This window comes from Canis lupus, chromosome 4 (genome assembly GCF_003254725.2).
Source record: "Canis lupus dingo isolate Sandy chromosome 4, ASM325472v2, whole genome shotgun sequence".
NCBI lineage: Eukaryota > Metazoa > Chordata > Mammalia > Carnivora > Canidae > Canis > Canis lupus.
This window is the reverse complement of record NC_064246.1, coordinates 76,959,752-76,977,156: the sequence shown is the minus strand read 5'-3', so window position 1 is coordinate 76,977,156 and position 17,405 is coordinate 76,959,752.

The window sequence follows — 17,405 nt, the reverse complement described above, 5'->3', positions numbered from 1 at the left end:
TAAACTTCAAATACCCTAAGAAAAAAGAAAAGACACAACAGAGAAACTGTCAAGTTATTGCCCTACACCATAAAGAGCAGACGCTAGCTGGCCACATGAAGGATTTAACATAATGACAAAATCCAGATATGGATAATGTGTGAAAAATAAATTTGAATGGAACTGATAATTACTCAAAAACAGAGATTAAGATGACTTAGACAACAGCAAGAGTGGGATGGGATGGCTGTGAACTTTGATATGAAGACAAAACAAGTAACTGAATTTGTCAGTTCCGAAAAATGAAGAGGGACCATGCTAGATGCTGTATACATTTGTGTATTACTGTTTAAAGGAATTATGTTTCCCTTCATCAAACACCAAAATACAAATAGAAGACAGAGCTTCTTACAATTAGAATGCAGGAGAATTAAGATAACAAAAGGATTTATTATCACAAGAAAGAAGTGTTATAGTCAGAAATATGAATGAAGACCAAATAATTTGGGCAAATTTATGAATGCTTAAATGATAAATTGCTAGTAAATATACAGAACCTTGAGACAACTCCAGGCCCCCTAGGCAGGGCAGGACCAGGGGTAATTTATAAATCATGTTTGACAAGAAAACTATGGAGAGGATTAATGTTAACACAGATAGCAATTCCCGTGCCTCTATAAAAAGGTGACGAATGAGGATTCTTCTTTTCAGGATGAAAAAAAAAAAGGTTCCTCTTTTTAAAGACTGAGCTTTATAAAAAGGAACAAAATCATGCTGAAATTTCCCATAGGGTCCACCCTGATGACCTCAGGGATTCCCAATACTGTTAAGGCATTCAATATTTTCCAATACTCAAAATCTTTATTGAGTATATGAAATACATTATTTCTGTATCAGGTACAGTAAGCAAGACACACATGATTTCTGTACTCACTGATGTTACTGTATATAAGAATGATAATCAAGAAGAAATTGCAATGCCCGTTTTTGTTATATTGCTCCTATAGCAATACTGACTTAAAAGAAAGGCAGATTATTCTATAGAACTGAATAACAGGAGTAGACAGCATAGAGGAGGTGGGCAGTGGGGGCTGTTGATCAGGGTTGACTTCCTGGTCCAAGTGAAATTTGACTGAAACATGACAATAATAAAAAATAATCCAATAGATTGAAATAGTACATGTATGCTACAAAAAGATATGAGATTTGAAGGAGTAAACAAAGTTTACTGTGATTGAAGTTTATTATTGCAATGGGGACTAGGAGTGAAGGTGAGAAAGGTGTTAGTGGAGGCCTTTGAAATCATCCTAACAAATCAGGCATTTTTTTTTTGCCCTCGAAGAGCAGTAAAAAGAAATTAAAAGTATTTCACTAGTGGAGTTTGTCTCGATTTTAGAAAAATAAAAATTTACCCAGAGGAAAAAAAATACCTTGGATCAAAACTGGAGATTGGAAAAGCAGTTGACAGGCTATAGAAGGACTCTAAATCTAAAATAATAATTGTTCCTTGATACATCATGGTAATGGCGAGGACGGAGATACGGTCGCATTAGAAAGATAGGATATTGTGCCTCAGTGGCAAGTAAAGGAGGGAAAGAAAAGAGTTAAGAAGGACTCCCAGGGTACTCACTTAGACTACAAGGTTGCTGCTGCCACCGTGATGTAAATTAGGAAGCCCCCTGAAGACACAGGGTCTGCCTTCCAGCCCCTGAAAACCAAAGATGGGGGTAGGAGTAGTTTGTGGAGATGATATGTTTAATTTAGGAAATTCTGAGTTCCAGGTAACAAAGATACCTCCAATTAAAAATGTTCTCTAGATGGGGCACTTGGGTGGCTCAGTTGGTCAAGCATCTCTCCGACTACTGGTTTCAACTCAGATGATGATCTCAGGGAATGGTGAGATCGAGCCCAGAGTCTGCTTGTCCCTCTCTGCCAGCTCCCACTCTCTCTCTCTCGCTCTCTCTCTCTCTCTCTCTCTCAATCTCTCTCAAATAAATAAATTAAAATCTTAAAAAAAAATGTTCTCTAGGCAGTTTGCTGTATGGGCTTAGTGAACAGAAAGAAGATGTGTCAGCCAGCCAGGAAGTGGATCTTTACTGACGGCCTACTGTGTGCCAGAACTGTTTGGCATTGGTGGACACAGCCCAGGATCATGTTCTCCTGAGTTTACAGTCCAGCTCTAGGTACATATTTTGGGGTCAGTCACTAAGGCAGGACAGGGAGTGAGTCGCCTAGAAATCCGTCTCCAGTCCAGAAGAGAATCCAACTCAGGAAGAACCCAGACAAGCCTACACATATGTGAGCAACGTGCAAAAATAATGTAAAAAGGAAGGGATTTTTTTTGTTTTTTCTTTGCCAACTACAGTGCTCTAGTAGCAACTAATAAAAGGAAGACAGTGATGGAAAGTTCAAATGTGATTTAAATGTCAGTTACTAGCGACCTTGCTGTGAGCTGAGCAGGAGAAGGTCAGTGAAGAAGCTATGTGACAGTCTGCTGGGGACAGGGTCGCGGGTGAAGAGATGCAGAGAACCTTTCCCTATTTGTGAAGAGGATGAGACAAGGCACAAGAGCACCTAGAGTAGTAACTGTGGGACGATGAAGCATCCATAGGGGAATTTTTTTTTTTTTTTAAGAGAGAGACTGTTGAAGCGTTACTGGGAAGGAGCCCACTGAGAGAATATCAGAAAAATTGCCATTTGTCCACAGTCTGAAACAAGATAGGATACTATTCCCTCAAACAAGATGCTCAGGGTCATACCTCCTTAGTTGAGGAATATATATTAGTAAAGGAGAATGTCCTCATGATCCCCATTCAGTGCACAGCCTCTCAGATACCAAATATAATTTAATGAAGGCCATTAAAGGCTAATAAAGTTCAGCCACTGTCAAATGCAAACTGAGCATGTGAAAGGTCTTAACAATGACTTAAATCACCTCATGTAACTTTGGTATTAGTCCTGTCGTTTTGTCCTCTAAACTTTAGGCTTTTCTTGTTTATATTTTATCGCAATACCTTATCCCCCTAAAAATTATTTTCTCCAGTTATATTAATTACTTGAGTTTCAAACGAAGTCCAAAAAGTCACTTAATGGCACTAAAGTTAAGGGAAAAAGGAGAAGATTAAACTGTTTTGGCACTCTGTCTTTCTTTAAAGCCTGGCTTTGGGCCTCGTTTTAAAAGATATCACTGAAGGTCTTCTCGTATTTCTTCCTGTATTCAATAAACGGTTAAGTGGTCATGCATTCATTATGCCATAAGCTGCACACAGATGCAAATGGATACCATTTATAATATTTTACAGTGTTTTGAAGTTCCAAGCCCATCTAGAATGATAAAGACCTGGAAAATGTTAACCCACCTCAAAGTCTTTTTTTATTGCATTCTTTAATAGATTGGTGCAATTTCTTTGCATGCTATAAAAGTCAGGAAAGTATTTCCATGGTATTAAATGGTAACACATGGAGACCATTTCGTTTTTAAGAAGAATGTTCTCCACTTTGTGATTTGTGTTTTTTAATGCCCTTTTCCTTCCTCTTGTTCTTTCAGGGACAGTTTGATTCAGAGTAATGGACCGGTGGAAATTAAATGAGTGTGCATGAAGTCCAATGAACTCAGTATACTGCTTATCTTGTAACTATACTTAATCTAAATAACCTTTTTTATGCTCTGCTGGAATGGCATTTTCAAAAGGCTATATAGTAGTAAATGAGAGTATATGTCAGTAAGGATTTGCTAGACAAATCAGATCTCACAGAGAAGTATATCTATCCATTACTATTTAATACACACTTCAGTTTGAAGGACAATTTTTGCGTGTGTGATCAGACCATTAACATTTACTGTCATTTGGGCTATGTTTTCTAACTTTTCTACTTTCCCTTTTTATTTTAATTTCATTTACTTTTTATTTATTTTTTCCAAGGGAGGTCTTCAGACCGAAATTGCCTCTGAAAGGAAGAATGAAGTGATTTATATCTGCACAAGTCATTGACTCAGTTTTTCTTACCAGATATACATTTTTTGGAAGTAAAGGATTTCTAAGGGATAATGTCAACTCAAATGGCACTGTGCTGGAGAGAATTTCATGCACGTACATAAAACACATGGCAGGCACATCCTTTGATAACAACATTTACCTTCCTTTCATTGATATAGCTTTCCGTTATTATTATGTTGGAAGGAATGATTTACTAAACAGTATTTAGAAAACAGCTTTTCAGTCTTAGCTACTGCCCCTCCCTTTGGTCTTTAGTGGAAAATGGTTAAGTGTGTGCTCCAGGCACCACACACGTGTAAGTAAATGATCCTGTAATATGTCTTCCCATAAAGCAAACCTTATGGTGCACTTGGGCATTTAGGCTGTGGCCTATGTCTTCAACCCATCCTACCACAGCAGGCATGGCTCTCTCTCTGCCAGATCCCACCCTATGGACCAACATTTTGCCTGAGATACAGCAACAGTGAGGCCATCTCTCAGGCTACCTGATTGGTGTGAAGCTAACTTCCTCTCATCTGCCACCATGTGTGCCTGCTTTCCCCAGGGGCCCACTGTTTGAAGGTGCCCTAAGAGTGGAGCCAGTAAATTGGATTTTAATAAGCTCCCCCATAACTTTGATATTCAATAAAGTTTGGGAACCATTAGTTATTTTTCCCATCTATTTGTTTCTTAGTGAATATCATATGAATGATTTTTTTCGAACTAATTACATAAACTACATCCTCTGCTTACAACTAATAGTATTGAATGAAATAAAGTTTTACACAACTTAAAAACCAAATCACTTGATAATTCAAATGTATCATGTAAATTTTGAAGAAGAAAACAAAGTTGCAATTGTAGTCTCTAATAAGAACTATGCTGTATATCCAAATTTATGGAATGTGAACAAAACCATACTTAAATTAATAGTTATATCTATCAACATTGTGGTTATTAGACTAGAAAGAAATCAATAATTGAACTAAACTTTCAACTCAAGAACTTAGAATAAGAACAAAATAATTCCAAGAATAGCATGAATTAAAAGTAGAATTAATGAATTAGAAAACAATTAAAAATACAATTATAGAAGAGAACAAAAAAATAGAGTTCCCCTTGGAAAATCTAATAAAAAAGGCAATATAAACACACAGAGAAATTAAACTAAACTTCCTGTCTGACAGAAAGAAGAGAATACTACACTAATATATTGAAAAAAAAGTCATGTTTTTTTAAATATAAATAACTAGCAGTAACTTAATAAGAAGACAAAAATCTGAAAAACATTAAGAACATTTTGACCAATGATTTTGCTCCAAAACGATTGCTACAAACAAAAACTTTTATCAATGACTTCTTTCAAAATCTTCAAAGAACTGTATTCCAAGAGTTCCAGAACTTCTAAGAATGTAAGCTTTGAGATTTACTTCACTAGTGTAACTTCTGACATCGTCCAACAAGAGAACTCAATGACAGGAAATCTCAGTTCTAGACAGTCCACTCAACTAATACATTAAATTAATAAACACCATGGTTAAGTTGACTTTATTTCAAGATTATCTGAAACCTGAAACATAATATACTAACTATTATTAACTATCTCAGCAGGTAAGGAAAGAAAAAAACATAATCATCTTGTTAATTATCAAAAAGTCCTATAGTAAAAGTAAATATCTTTTTTAAATAAAAAAGATTCCAGCATCTCAGGATTTGTTATTAAATGTACACAGACTGCTTATTATACAGATCTTAAATGAAAAACTAACAGTATGCTCAGCTCTTAACATAAATATACACCTAAAAAAGAATGCCTACTAATACTTTTATTGTTCGATACAGCTTTAGAAGTTATAGCCAGTTTACTGAGACAAAAATGAATAAAGTGTCCATCGAAAGATGAATGGAAAAAGATGTGGTCTATGTATACAATGGAATATTCCTCAGCCATTAGAAACGACAAATATCCACCATTTGCTTTGACGTGGATGAAACTGGAGGGTATTATGCTGAGTGAAGTAAGTCATCAGAGAAGGACAAACATATGGTCTCATTCATTTGGAGAATATAAAAATAGTGAAAGGGAATAAAGGGGAAAGGAGAAAAAATGAGTGGGAAATATCAGAAAGGGAGACAGAACATGAGAGACTCCTAACTCTGGGAAACGAACAAGGGGTGGTGGAAAGGGAGGTGGGCGGGGGGTGGGGGTGACTGGGTGAGGGCACTGAGGGGGGCACTTGATGGGATGAGCATTGGGTGTTATGCTATATGTTGGAAAATTGAACTCCAATTAAAAAAATATATGTAAAAAATTTAAAAATAAAAATAAAAATAAATAATAAATTAATATGTTCGAAACAATATTTTAAATCAAAGATAATGAATGAATTATATAATATGTACTGCTGAGACAATTTACTAACCTCTTTAACAAAAGATGAACAGTAGGTAGTATCTTTTTAAAATTGAGAGAAAAGGGTGCCTGGGTGACTTAGGCAACTGATTCTTGGTTTTGGCTCAGGTCATGATCTCAGGGTCCTGAGATTGAGTCTGGCGTCCAGCTCTTCATCCAGCCCTGCATTGGGCTCCATCCTCAATGGGGAGTCTAATTAAGATTCTCTCCCTTCATCCCTCCTCCCACTCGTGTTCTCCCTCACTTTTGCTCTCTCAAACAAATAAATCTTTAAAAAAATAAAATAAAATTGAGAGAAAATATTGATGTTTGATTTATTAAAACACTGTTTTTAATTTAGATAATGAATATAAAGGATTTAAGAGAGTAACTATCTCATAATAATAATAGCAAATATCCCATAATAGTAATTAGGCAATTCCTAAATCCTCATAACTCCTAAGGCTCTTTGCTATCAACGATATTTTCTTTTCAAATGTTGAGGAAAAGTCAACTCTTCCTTCCTGTTTTTCACCACTGTTTATATCTTCATATTTAGAATTACCCTAATGAGACCATGGTTCATCTGAGATCCATTAGATTCTGAACTTTTCAATTATCTCTATCACCACCCCAATGAAAGCCCTTCTATGAGTATGACATATTTGGTGTTTTTTTTTAATTTTTTCTTAAGATTTAATTTATTTATTTGAGAGAGAGAGAGGCAGAGGGAGAAGGAGACGCAGACTCCGCACTAAGCAGGGAGCCTGAGTTGGGGCTTGATTCTGGGACCCAGAGATCATGACCTGAGCTGAAAAGCAAATGCTTAACTGACTGAGCCACCCAGGCGCCCAGGGTGACATATTTAAACTATAATCCCAACTAGCCTTCTTAAATTCATTCTCCATTTTCTATCCAAATCATTTGAAAAGTATTCCAGCTTTTCATAATTTTATTTCACTACTTCTTTATCATCTACCTCTTCTTACCTCTAATTCAGCCTCAAGCTGAAACTCTGCAGCCTAAAATTAAAATAATCGACCACACATAAAATAGCATTTCTTGTCATTCACTTGAAAGGCTCATTTTTTTCTTTTTTTAGTTAAAACAAATCTCACCAAGCTCCTCAACATGCCAGCCCCTCAAACTGGCTTTTTTTATGTCAGTTCTTTTTACAGCTTTCCCATTACACCCCATTATTTTCCCTTCTACTCACTTAAAATGGTCACTTCCTTTCAACCATTCTAAATACACATCATTCCTTAGACTGTTCCATACCATAGTGACAGCGTCCATTTCTGAAATTTACACCTTACGATGTAACTACACCTCTTTATAAATGTAATCATTTGCTCAACTACATTATAAATTCCCTCTAAAATGCCCCACACAATATGTGCAAATAATACTCATTAATATTTGCTCAATAATTATATAATTGAAAGGATAAATCCAATCCAATGCCTAGGAAAGTGAAATCTTTTCCTAGAGAAAAAAAAAAGGAGTAAGTGCATATCTAATTACAAAAGTGTCAATGAAAAGAAATAATTTATTTCCTCTTCCAGGTATTGAATTTGGGAGATTCACTTCTAATAATTCAGAACAACAACAAAAAGCAAGAAGCATAACTGAAATATCCTCTCATTCCAAACACAAAAACTATTTTTAATGACATAATAGCTAGAAATTATTTTAAATATAAAACATAACCAGAAACTCATTCATGAACAGACCTATGCTAAAATGCATTTTAAGAACACTTTAAAATATGAGTATTTCACAGGGATTTGAAATATAAACCCTGCAAATATTTATTTCCTCTTCTCTTCCCTGTTATTATCATTTCTTTTTTAGAAGATCTCTGGCTGAGTTATTTTATTCTTGATGGCAGCATTGAATGAATTGGCACCCAAAACAACAACAAGGAATTCTAAGCCAAGGTACATCAGCTTTCAAAAGCAGAGAAAACCCTCAAAAGATGCAGGTCCATGAAGAGAGAAAACAAAGCAACAGCCCCTGGAATTCATTCTCATCTATTTCATTGACTTGGTACAGATTCTTCCCTCTGACAACTTTTTAATTAATTGGATGATCCATTGTTTGTATAAAAATTCACATAAAAGGAAAATTCATTTTGAAAAATGCCATGTGTTATATATATAAATTATTATATAATCTAATTCAATGTTGGCAGCCTGATTCTGCTTGCTTGATTGATTGATCAAATATGTGATGTTTGTATTTTAACATCAAAAGAAATTTGGCTTTTTTCTCTTTTGCCCTCCTCTGGAACACATGCTTTCTTAGAAGCCTCATTATATAGAGAAATCAAAAGAATAGGTCTATTTTAAAAAAACACATGTTTCATTACATTCAACTTAAGCTTTAAATTGTTCAAAACATAATGGCTATTTCTTAAGCCCAGATTTTTAGGTAAAGATAGAAAGGTAATGCTGAAACAAATAATTTCCCTTCTTCAATTGTTATCAAGTAAGAACAGAAACAGTAAAAGGAAAAAAAAAAACGTAATTCGACATTAACAACCACACAACCATTTAAGCTCATGCCATAAACCTTAGAAACTATTAGAAAGTTATGGCATACTGCTGCTTATATACTAACTCTAGCCCAACCAACAAGCAGTACTGAGGATTGAACGGGAAGTGAAAATAACCTGAGAATTGTTATTAACACCCCCATCACCGCCTCAAAATCATATACATACACACACACATACACCACCATCATGACCACAGTAAATTGGAGAAAAAAAGAGATCAAGTGTAACAAGTAAGAGAAACATTAGGGTGAAAAGAGCAAGCACAGAGGCAGTAGCTTAGTTAAGTCAGGGAAAGTGGCCATGATAAGCTGCTCTTCTATGTTTTCTGCTGAAAAAACATGAAATGTATGAACAAAGAAAAAGATTATGTGAACTTAGGAACACTGGAAACTAATTGTGTTATGTGTTTAAAGATCCATTTCTTAATATTTTTGTTTTAACTTGGAATTATCCATTTTTATTTATATATGGAATGTATATTCCTTATATTTACAACATTCTAAAAGAAAATGTCTCCTTTTTTGGAGTGAAATATCTGATATTTTTATCTTGAACTCCTAGCAGCAATTTGTCTTTTATATTTATTCCGAACAGCTATCAAAAGACAAATACAATTTTATTTTGATAAACAAGTCTAAGAAAAAATTTAAGGATATCTAAAGATGACTACCTTGGACAAAATAGCATTATTTTTAGGTTTTCATCTTGCACTTAGAACAAAATTTTAATTATCAGTAATCTTGTTTGGCTTGACCATTCTAAGACAAAAGCTAACAGCCAGGTCTGACTCTGGACTTCTTAAGCATTTCCACTGGAACCTTAAATCTCTGAAGCAACTCCTGCGGATTATCAACATGCTCCAAACCCAGACAGTGAGGACTTGAGGAACATGGTGAATAGGAAGAACAAATGATGTAAATCAGATCTCTAGGACTTGCTTTCTCTCTCTGGGTAGAAATTACAAGCCTCATTTCAGTATAAAGAAACTGATCAAGCAAACCAGCTACAAAAGTTCAAAAGTTTTCAAAACCTAAGAATAAAATTGTATAATAAATTGTTTGAGAATGTATAAATAACACCAGTGTTTGGAGGGTCTTGGGATTATTTCACTCATCATAACTATTTACGAAAAGTTATGATTTTTAATAACTGAAAATCTTACCAACGTTAAGGAAACAACTATAATTTTAGAGTACAGCATGAATTAAAATTATTACCATAGCTGTTTAGAGGAATAATTTTGTATGGAGTTATTACCTTTCAAATTATTAGAAATTGCATTATTTGAGTGATAGTCTAAAAGAGATGCACTACAATTTCAAATCACCAACTACATGTTAGAATAGTAATAGGTATTACATACATAAAATGTGTGTATTTCAATATGGCAATTATAAGTAGCCATAAATTGAAAACATTTATGAGAATCTTTAGAAAATCAAAAAAGTAAAGAATCAAACATTATCTTCAGAAATATGCTATTATCCACCATATAATTCCACAGGTTTTAAGCAAATGGTCTTCTCTGATAATTTATAACATAAAAATAAATAAGATATTCATAGATTTTATTGCAGGAGATGAAAAGAACAGAGAATATCAGCTTAATATGTGTGTACATACGCATTCATGTGTACATATATAAATACGTGTTCATATTTTCATATTATTCATATATTATTTATTAATGTATTCTTAACATTTCATATTATTTTCATAATATTTCAATCTTATTTTAAACAAGTTGAGGGGGTAAGATGGTACTACTAAGGTTCGTCACTTATCCGTGTGAGGAAGAGGTAAAATGAAAAAGTTCTACCAGATAATCCCTAATATTTTTTTTATAGTAGCCAGGTATAGCACAGTTTTGAAATACATACTTTGAAAGGTATTAAATGGAAAGAAAAACTTAATTACAAGATCAAGCCCTTCTGCTGCTCAGATTGTATAAATCATACTTTTTCCTTTCTGAATGAGTTTCTATTGCATGGCCTATTAAAGTTTCCTCCAACAATATAATTAATTCCCTGCTTAATGCTAATCTGGACTATTCAATATATTATCCCAGATAGATTTTGGTTATAAGTTCTATTGATATATGCATTTTTCTATGCAATAGCCTCCGACTTTGTCTTCTTGCCTCTGTTTCTTGCTTATCAACACAGTCACTATTCTACTGTCTATTAGATACAAACAGTCCATCCTAATTTAGGATTCAAGTTGATTCTCTTTGGCTTCCACAATACAGGCCAAACATCATACTATCAAGATCCTTAACAATGCAGCACCTATTTTCTTTCCAATCTTATTTCCTACTCCTTCTTTCCCCCCTTCTTCCATGCTGCAGAGTCCCTTCGTGCATTCATGCACACACACACACACACACACACACACACAGCACACATACACATACTCTAACATACACACATATACACAGCATCTCTGTTCACTCTGAAGTGCTCAGTGTTTCTCAATGATTCACTCTTTTTCTATCTTCTAAGGTTTTGTTAAAAAGCACTTTCAACTATTTTCCCTCTGGAGAAGTTCTACTCATCTCTCAGGTCTCATTTCAAAAGATACTTCTCCTCCATGTTTTTTCTAACTTCCCAGACTGGTGTCCTTATCTTCACTAGATACCCAATGAATATCTATCTCATTCATTGATTCAACACTAAATTAAGGTTTCTGCACTCAAACACATAATAAACATCAATTGTTAAGAATCAAAAAGAAATTAATACAAGCACTTATCCCCTTGGTGTGTAATTACATATGCGTCTTGAGTACCTAATGGGTTCCAGACGCTGCGCTGGGTACTAGAATTTAACACTGAATAAGGCAGCCCCTGCCCTCGAATACATTAAATAAAAACAAATCATAAGAATCATGAAGGAATCAAAGTGAGTACTTAACACTTTGTGATTTTTATTTTTATTTTTTTGCCTTTTTCTAATCTAAGCCATAGGAGACGCAGAGAAGTCATTACTACGTCTGTAACTCCAGCTTTTAGCATAGCACAGTTATAGAATAAATGTAGAAATATATTATCCAAAAGCAGCTGAGACTATATGATGAATGAAAAAAAATCTAAGGAAAAATAAAACAAAGGCAAACACAAAGTCTACCCCAAAGAAAGGAAAATAATACATAAAAATAGAGAAATCAATAGGCATACAATAAATGTCACTGTCATAAATAAAAACAAAAGTGTTAATGAGATATTAGCATCAAGTCTGATGGAGTAATAGGGACCAGATTTACCCTCCCACCTAGCGCAAACAAAAATTACAAAATATTTGAAAACAATTTTCAAGACATTGGACATCACACAATAAAGGGCAATGATCCCTTACCAATAGAACATAAATGATGTGACCCTACATTTGCCCCACTTACTTCCTTGAACGACTTTTCAGGCCACATTTCAGAAAATGGAACTTAAGTGGATGGAGCCCAATAAATTATCCAAGTTAGAGAGGAATTGCAAGTCTGAGGATATAGCATTAGCTAAAATCTGCCAGACAGAGTGCCAGGGAAAAGGGACTTGCACAAAGAGAATGCCAGAGATGTGTAGAAGATTCCCCTTAATTATTCGGCAGAGTACTGTTTGTCATGTAAGGAAGCTCCCTGAGGCTATAGGAAAAAAACACCCTAAAGGATTAGAGGTACCAGCATCCCATACTGTGGACATGCCTGAATGCCCAGAAGGTGAGGAACTGGGGAACACTTGAATAAATAGAAAGAAAAAGGAAGCAAGCCAGGTTTCTACCTTAAGTCTCTGGCTAGAAAAACCAGGTATATGAAATTTAAAATTCAAAATTTGAAATTAAACAAAATCCTCATTTCATTATAAGAAAAATTATCAAGTAAACCAGATATTCTAAATATATAAAGAACTCTCAAAACTTAAGAAAACACAATAAAACAATGGACAGATATTTGAACGGATACTTCATCAAGAAAGATACATGGATGGCAAATAAGCATGTGAAAAGATGCCCAACATCATTAGTCAAAATGCAAATTAAAACCACAATGAAATTATAGTAGAGATTTACTAGACTATCAAAATTTAAAAGCTAGACCACACCAAACACCGGCAAGGATGTGTAAGAAGAACTCTCATGGGTTAGAAGGTTTAAACTCATTTTGAAAATAGTGTACAGTTTCTTAAAAAACTATGATGAGTTTATGTGGAATATTACACAGCAATAAAAAGTAATGGACTATAATACATGTAACGGTGTGAGTGAATTTCAAAATAATTATGCCGAATGAAAGAAGATAAACAAAGAAATACATAATGATGGTGTATAATTCTATTTAAGATTCTATAATATGCAAACTAGCCTAGAGTGGTAGCTGATCAGTGGGTGCCCCAGTACTTTGGAAATGGGGAGCGATAGCAGAGAGGAATTGCAAAAGAACATAAGCGAATTTCTGAGGTGATATATACTCATTATCCTTATTATGATGATAGTTTTGTGGATATAAGCACATCCCAAAATTTATTTAGTTTACTAAATATGTGTGGTTTATTGCATGTCACAATTATGTTTACAAAGCTGTTAAAAAATCGTGGGTTATGTATTATAGGACACTTCAACTAGTGCTCACATCTGCCAAAATATTGTATATACAATATCTCTTTTCTGTCTTTGCAAATGTTCACTTCTGTGTCCAAAGTATACTCACAATAATAATTTACTAATCATACTCATCACAACATAGTCAATCTAAGTATGTGTTTAGACTTCATATCAAAACCGCAATTTCTAATTAAAAAAAATCACAAAGAAAGAAATTCTAAACTTTGACTTTGGGAAAACAACCCATTCCAGGGGAGTCAAAGCATTTGATATTTTCAACATTTAACACGAGCTCCTTAACTTCAATGTTTTTGTTCAGTGAAGACTAAAACTCTGCTGAGTTTCAAAATGGTCTTCAGATATGCTTTCTTTCTATCAGCTTCACTAACCCACTTCACTAACCCACTTACCCACTTATTGATTCTGGATGCATGTGTTTCTTAGTTCTCTAACAGTGAGTGCAGTCCTCTCGGTAGAGAGTGCAGTTGATCTGTGTTCTTCTAAAACCCAGAGGCATACCTGCTGGTTAATGGTGTCCAGTCATCAAATGAGCAGATGCTGGCCTAAAGTAGAACTCTTTGAATCTTAGTTTTGTCTCTTTTAAAGAAGTTGATTTGTGGCATGGCCATAGTTCTCTAAGCTTCAATTTCATCATCTTTAAACATAGTATAACTGTAATTCCGACAACATAGACAACATATGCAAAGCAATTCACGTAGTACCTGACATATGGTAAGTTTTTTGACAGGTGAATGTTTATAAAAGTTATTATCATTATTTTGACCAATAATTAAAAACAAACGTTAAAACATGAGACATCACATTATAGAAACTTAGAACCAAAAAAATAATAATGATCATGAATATAATGCCATCATTTTTCACTAGGTTATGTTTTTGGAGTTCTTTGTTGTTGTTTTTTTTTTTTCAGTCAAGTAAGTATGAACATTAAAACACTGGTAAAAAGGTTAGCTTCATAGAGAAGATTTTAAAACTTTACAAAAGGAAGTAAAAATTACACACTCTACAAACCATGAACTCAGCATTCCCCAAAGTGTACTTGGTGAAAATATAATCCTACAAAATACCCTGTGAAAAAAGGAGTCCTATGGTCAAATAAACTCCGAGAATATTGCATGCTTTATGTTCCTTTGGGGGATTCACAATACAAATGGTACAGTAAAGAGTCTGGGAAGTCCTGCAGTTAAAAAAAAAAAAAAAAAAAATGTGTTTCACTTTGTTTGACCCAGTGTTTTCCAAAGTTTCCTGACCACAGAGCTCTGTTTTCATATAAAACCTATGATTATTCCTCTTTGGGAAAAGTTACCTTAAATATTAAAACTTTTGATTCTTCTATGTTTTTCTATTATGATAAGAATAATGAAAACATTTCTCTCAACTGTCAACAGTCCCTGATCTTGTAAACAGATTTTCAGGGTCTGGTTAAGTCCCCATAGCTTCCATCACAGTGGCAGCTGTCTTCTACCTCAGTGTCTTCCTTGCTTGGCTACCAAAGTAATTCCCCAGAGGTACCTACCTCTCTTAGGTTCTTCTCACTTCCAAGTGACTTGTCAGAATTCAGAATAGAAAGAAAATGCAGTGTCACCTGCATCTACACAACAGCATTGGGGATCCCATTAATTGTCTTTCTACTTCTAAGAAGAGCAATTCTTTCTTTTTTTAAAAAAGGAATTCATCTAATTTCCAGTCACTCCATTAATGATCAGGAACTTGAAATTTGCAATACTTGATTCAAGGACATTCACTGGGAATTACTACAGCAGGTTGTGTCAGTTATCTATTGTTATGTTAATGTTGTGTATCAAACCACCCTACAATTCAGAACCTTAAAACAGTAAGTATATTACTACTCACAGATCTGTGGATCAGCTGGACAGTTGTGACTTCTGCTAGGTTCACTCACAGACCTACCATTAGCTGTGTTGGAGAGGGTCATTCTTCTAATATTGGCTGATCAAGTGTTCGGTCGCTGCCAGGAATTGGTGGGTCTAGCTCTTTATGTATTTGTCACATCCTTCCAGCAAATCAGCCCAGGATGTTCATATGGTGAGACAGAGGTCTAAGAAAAAGAAAGTAGAAGTGTATAAGGCCACTTGAAGGGTAGGCTAGGAACTAATAATTATTTATGCTGTATTTGACTTGTAAAACAAAGTTACAAAGCCTATCAACATTCAAGCAATTGTGACATCAACTCCACCTTTTGATGAGAGGATCTCAAGGTCATATTGAAAGGGTGCAGTTTTAATGAGGGTTGAAGAATTGGGGCCATGTTTACTATCAGTCTACAACTATTCCACTCTGTTCTCAATTTCATATGCTTCTCAAATGAAAATTACACTCACTCCACTCCCTCCCAAGGCTCCCCAAAGTTTCTTCCCATTATCATATTGTCATAGGTTATCATAGGTTTTAAGATACCTACATCAAGTCTAGATAAGGCTCTTCAGATGTGGCACATTTCAATTAGAGACTTATAAACCAAAACACAAGTTATTTGTACTTAAACATTTGCATTCAGCATACAAGGGCGAGAACAGGAAAATTACAATAGTGACAAGGACAGGAACACTGCATTAAACAGCACTGTCATTCAAGAGACAAGGATAGGAGGCATCCAGAGCTCTCTGTACCTTAAAACTTCTGAAATCTAACTGGGTAAATGTTGAAGGTGCTCTAACACCGGAAGAAGAGAATGTCCCCAGATTTGGCATCCATTCTGCCCCTAATACAGGGTTCCTAGTCCATCCTTTCCAGTTCCTGAGGCCTCCTTCCTTTTCCATCTCTCACTTTACCCATTCTGAATAGATCAGGGGAACTTATATCCTCCTGAATATCTTTTTTAGTGGACTTTCTCTTCTGAGGAGGATGGGGACTCTGAAGTGTTTGTACATCTTGAATAATCTCAGTATCCTTGGAGCCAGGATGATGAAGCCACTATTGCCTGTACAACTCCTGAAAACACTTTTGTGGGCTTTCAAATAATGTAATTTGCATCTGTTCCATTCAACAAATTCTTTCTAATCACACTCACTGGGGGCATATTAGATAATTGTGGGAGACACTCTTTGTTCCTACCAGCCCTTTCGTCTACCTGAGGGGACCAGTTAAGCACTTTCTTAATTCCTTCAGAGGTCTTAACAAAGTGTCTTAAGCCATATTGATGATTTGATCTAGGCCTGGAGGCTATATTTTACTTTGATAATCTCTTCCTGACTGGAGGGACCACAGATGAGAAACTGTTCTTTTTGCAACCCATAAGTCTCTCTCTCATATTACTTCTAAATTCTACTTTGGAGATGGCCAGGCTTTTCTTAGTTCATCACTTTCTTGCTGTACCATACACAATTAAGAAAACCCAACTGACACTCTCAACATTCTGCCTGGGGATCTCCTTAGGCAAATCCAAAAGTTCATTAGATACGTTTTCCATCTTCCAAGTCACTGCAGGAAACAGTTTTGTCAAGTCTTTTGTGATGACATTACATGGATCATCATTTTTTCAGACTCCAATTACAATTCCTTACCATGTTCCCCATCCTTGTTCACAATTTGCTTAGCATTTCCTGCCCCCACCTACAACCTGTCTGAACGCTAACACCTTTCAAGTTTCTCTTACCATAGCACCCTCTGTCAAGTATAAATGTCTATCTCAGTTATCTGTGGCTACAATAAATTATATAATAAACTACCTCCAAACTCAATGTCTTAAAATTTATTATTGCTCACAAAGCTATGGATAGGTTTTGCAGTCCTTTTGGTCTTGACTAATAAGTCTGCACTGAGCTATGGGTTGGATTGGTGGTTCTGCTGATCTTGACTGGGGCCTCTCAAATCTATGTAGTTGGCTGATTCTTGGCTACTCTTCTCCATGTGCCTCTCACGTCCCA